Source organism: Bactrocera oleae, chromosome 3 (genome assembly GCF_042242935.1).
Source record: "Bactrocera oleae isolate idBacOlea1 chromosome 3, idBacOlea1, whole genome shotgun sequence".
NCBI classification, from domain to species: domain Eukaryota; kingdom Metazoa; phylum Arthropoda; class Insecta; order Diptera; family Tephritidae; genus Bactrocera; species Bactrocera oleae.
Window position 1 is genome coordinate 52,128,011 of NC_091537.1, and position 5,270 is coordinate 52,133,280.

Below are 5,270 nucleotides of genomic sequence, written 5' to 3' on the forward strand. Positions count from 1 at the left end.
TATAGGTATTGGGGTCCCCATATTCAGTACCTAGGGGCTTGAACAGTCTTGGTTTGATTTAGACGATTTTTGGTCACAAGGTGGCATACTTTAAACGCATTATTCACGCAAAATGTTATATGGGAAATAGGTATCCGATTTCGAACTATAACTTAAAAATATAAGAGGAATATAATGTACCGAATTTGATTGAAGTCGGTTAAGCAGATCACAGGATATGGGGTTTCACCTTAAAGTGGGCGGTGCCACACCCTCTGTCTAATTTTGAACGCGGTTCCTATAAAATCATCGCATGCCATCCCAGAGATAAAATTAAATGTCTCTGGCGTGTTTAGTGCTTGATTTGTCGCGGTTTTAGTAGTTCTTAACAGTACCGTTATATGGGGATTGGGCGTGGCTGCCACTCGATTTCATCCATTTTCATACCATGGATAGAGCTAAAAGCATTTGTTCTCAGTAAATGTTTATATTATGGCTAAAGCGGTTTAGGAGATATGCATATTACACCTATTAGGGGAAATTTAAATTGCATATGCCCCCTCTCCAATATAATCCTGTGTACCAAATAACAGTATTGTGACTTATCGTGGAGCTTAGTTATGGCAATTTATTTGTTTTCGATTCATGGCGTTTTGTGGGCGTGGTAGTGATCCGATTACTCCCGTCTGCAATACCAACCATTTCACGGTACCAAGAAACATGTCTACCAAGTTGCATAAAGATATCTTAATTTTTACTCAAGTTAGAGCTTGCACGGACGGACGGACGGACGAACAGACAGTCACCCGGCTTAATAAAAGCAATAACAAAAAAAAAACAGTTACCAAACTGTTTCAATATTTCGGTTTATTTTCCGGTAAAAACCGAAATACCGCTTAAAGATAAAACAGTTTGGTAAAATATAAGGTTGGAAGGTATCTCCCTTCCGCTTTTTTGTCTTTTGAATTTCGCGGCTATGTACAAAGCGCTACAGAGCTCGTATCTAGCAACACTATACATAATTTGAAAGGTCTTGACATAACCTACAAAACAACGCTATGCACGATTAGTTTGGATATTGCGTTCAACAGTTATAGACGTGTAAACATGGAGTTCACTAACGCCGAAATTCGCGCTATTTTAAAGTTTTCCTTCGTTAAAGGCAAATCCGCTAGAGAAACGTTCCGTGAGATTAATGGTGTTTTGGGGGATGGTACTCTATCACTTCGAATCGCGGAGGAATGGTTTCGACGATTCAGAGCCGGTGAAAACGACACCATGGATAAGCCAGCCGGCGGAAGACCTGTGACCAACGCCTGCGATATGCTGCTGAAACGGAACGAACTCGTCCCATTCTTGAAGCGGATGGTGACTGGCGACGAAAAATGGATCACATACGACAATATCAAGCGAAAACGGTCGTGGTCGAAGGCCGGTGAATCGTCCCAAACAGTGGCCAAGCCGGGATTGACGGCCAGGAAGGTTTTGCTGTGTGTTTGGTGGGATTGGAAGGGAATCATCCACTATGAGCTGCTCCCATATGGCCAGACGCTTAATTCTACCATCTACTGCGAACAACTGGACCGCTTGAAGCAGGCGATCGACCAGAAGCGTCCAGAATTGGCCAACAGGAAGGGTGTAGTGTTCCACCAGGACAACGCCAGACCACACACTTCGTTGATGACTCGTCAGAAGCTACGGGAGCTCGGATGGGAGGTTTTATCGCATCCACCATATAGCCCGGACGTAGCGCCAAGTGATTACCACCTATTCCTGTCCATGGCGTATGCCCTTGGTGGTGTGAAGTTGAACTCAAACGAGGCTTGTGAAAAGTGGCTGTCCGAATTCTTCGCAAATAAGGAGGGGGGGCTTCTACGAGGAAGGTATTATGAAGTTGCCGTTTAGATGGAAACAGATCATCGAACAAAACGGCGCATATTTTAACTAAATCCGATCACTGTAACACTTTTTATAAAGCATTGAATGAAGAGCAAAAAAGCGGAAGGGAGATACCTTCCAACCTTATATATAATATATATAATATATAAATATACTAGCAAACCTGGCGAACTCCGTTTCGCCACCAGATGGCTTCGTTTTATGTAATATTTCGTTTGGTGATTAAAAGATTAAGAACATTTTTTTTTTGTTTTATATATGGAAAGGAAAAATTTTATTTCATTTCACAACAGTAATGAATTCATTTCGATTACAAAAATGAAGTGTTATTTAGTTGAACTTCTCTAAGTAAATGAAAGTGGATCCAAAGTAAATACTGAATCGAAGCGTTATACGTGTCCACAAATTATCCGTTTCATTGAAGTGCTCTTTGGAAAACCACATTTTTTGTTTTTTGGTCTGACGTTAACACAAACAAAGCGGATGGTTTCCCAACTCGTGAACACGCAACGTATACTTGCCCATGTGAAAAACAATGATTTTCTAAATTTATCCCGCAAACACTAAGCGATTGGCCATGCGACTTGTTAATTGTCATTGCGAACGCAAGGCGAACGGGAAATTGCAATCGTTTGAAGTCAAACGGAAGATCAGTCGGAATCGTTGGTATCCGAGGAATATATACATTTTCACCTGCGTACTTTCCGTTAATAATGGTTGCCTCAATCAAATTCGGCATAAGTCTTTTTTCCGAAAATCGAGTGCCGTTGCAAAGTCGCGTTGGATTCAAATTACGCAATATCATAATAACTGTACCAACTTTGAGTTGCAAGTAAGGTGGTGGAAATCCTGGTAACTCCAGAGAATTCAAAAACTCCGTTGGATAATTTACTACATCATCGGGATTTGTTATGGAATCAATGAAATTGTATGTCACCAAATCGCCAGCAATTTTTGATTGAATGGTGAAACTCAGTGCCTGTACATCATTATTCTTTGCGGCAAGAATTGCTCGTTGACTTAACCAAGCATAATTCTGATAATTCGCACTAATGGTTGGGAAAACATTTTCAAAAATAGCTAATTGAGAGTCTACAAATCGGCAAAAGTCGTTGGTAAGAGTAATTAATCCAGATGTCGCATCAACTGGGACTTTTCCATTTCCAACAGCTAACAATTGTTTGGAAAATTGTGCAGCAATTTGATCATTTTGAAGTTGAACTCTCATATTAGTGGTCCATAAAGGTGATGCCTTCAGGCAAGCATTCAATTCATCTGCAGCCGTCCCCGGAGAATTACTGGCAACGTCTGCCTGAAATTGCCTGCCAACAATAATTGCAGCAACATCATTAACGGTGGGTGCATTGAATCTTCGCACATGTTTACCTGTTGGGGTACAATCCGCTCTTATGACAAATTTGTGCGTATCCGATGGCATTCGTTCCAATGCTGTTTTGAACATATTAACCACAGCATTATTAGCGTGAAAAAATGCTTGCAACTGTTCAATAATTCGTCTCTTTAACTGTTGTGTTCCCTGTATATTGCACCGCTCATTCAGCTGATCCACCATCGACGAAATGAAATATATTTGCAGAAATTCATGCGGTTCATCTGGTGTTGGCACCATTGAACCATGCAAATGATATATTATATTTGTCCTTGTATCTGTAATTGCAAACAATCATTTGTTGAAGAATACGGTGTAACTTATGATCGTGTGATGGTGTTTTTTTTTTGTTTTGTTTTTTGTTTTTTATAGTAGGGGGAAGCATTGAAAGCCGAAGTGCGAAACTTTAATCCGCTAAACCTAACCTACTTTCAACCCAAATCTCTCCCACGGAACCACTGGACAAAGTATTACTTCATGGAAGAGAAGAAGACATTTACTAACTCCTAATCTGTTGTAAGTGTCTCAATCTTTTCATTATCAAAGCTGACGCTTCGCTGACTGCTTTCCATTTAATAGAGGACTCACACATAAGTGCTGTCAAATTTTCCACCGAGAAACTACCGCCAAGTGTGGTTTTCAGATTTTCTCTTATACTTGAGAACCGAGGGCAATGGTAAAAAAACATGTTCAGAGTCTTCAATACACTCTGTACACGTCGGACAGTACGGACTGTAGTCATGACGAAATTTGTAAAGGTAGCTTCTAAAGCACCCACGTCCACTTAGCATTTGGGTCAGGTGGAAATCCAGGTCCCCATGCTGTCTATCTCTCCACGGTCTGATGTCTGGTATCAGTCTGTGAGTCCACCGTCCTTTGGATGAGGTTTGCCACCGTTGCTGCCACAGCGTAATGCTCTTGGTCCTTTCCTCTCTTTTTGATGTGATGGTGTAGTGTGTGGTGTATATGTAGTTGTTATGTGTTGCAATTCATTGTGTTGGTGTGAGTGATTGGTTATGTGTGTCTTCTCGAATGATATTAGTTCCAAAGGAAGTCATGCGAAAGCAGTTATTGTATTCAAGGATGTGTTGAAGAAAATGGCTGGAATCGGGATCACTTCCATCGAACAATGGTTTCAGTGGCTGTGGTGGTGTAAGTAATGGATCCAGTTTGACTTTTTCACTTGCGTAGCATAATCCAGCCGTTTCTCTTTTGAACTTTAACGCATTGCAATATCGGCATATAGTCATCATTGGTCCAATATCTAAGTTTGCATCATCACTGTAGTTCACAGTGGGATCAGATTGGAATACCAAGCGATTGTATGATGCCAATGATCTTCGTGTGCTCACGCGTTGTCTTAATCGGGCATTTTCACTTATTATATAATATTTTGTCTTTCTTTGCTTAAGTTCTGTGAATACACTTGTTGCTGGCTTGCATGCTTGTGCGGCGGCCGATGTTGGCACGTCGTCCTCTAGGCATTTTGGACTATGGACAGAGTGGTGAATTTAACCTCAAATGCACGCTCCACATAATTTATACAGTTCAACTTACCACCTTAAAGACAAATGCCTGTTGTTGAAATTGAATAAAAATTTGCACAATACACGTGATTGATTTGATGGTTTCCAATTGAAATGTTAGAGAACGAATAACTTATTTTTCACAATTTAACAGTGAACACAATACCGGTTTGTCACATGAAATTAACTGAGCAGAGAACAATGAGTAGCTGTCAAACAATGTATCACGCACCGGCGCCATCTACTTAAAATATTGGTTTGTAGTACATGCTATGTATCAGAGATGGCGCTGTATGTGAAAAAAGATTTTCCCGCTTTTCTGTTGAAATATTTCCTGAATTTTCTCTGCTATAAACCTCACGGAGCCCGAGACCTTTCCAACGAATACAAAACCATGGAAATCGGTTCGTGCGTTCTGGAGTTATAGCGTCATGAAGGAAAACCCGACTATTTTTATATAAGATATAAGATAACGA

General features: G+C 40.6%; 1 long non-coding RNA gene across 1 annotated transcript; it reads right to left on the reverse strand.

Annotated features, from left to right (window-relative positions):
* Positions 1-4,638: 4,638 nt before the first annotated feature.
* On the reverse strand, positions 4,639-4,909 carry LOC138855903 (uncharacterized). The gene is made up of 2 exons (XR_011395045.1): positions 4,826-4,909; positions 4,639-4,759 (listed from the first exon to the last, which is right to left on the reverse strand). It is a non-coding gene; the product is annotated as an uncharacterized lncRNA (long non-coding RNA).
* Positions 4,910-5,270: the final 361 nt, after the last annotated feature.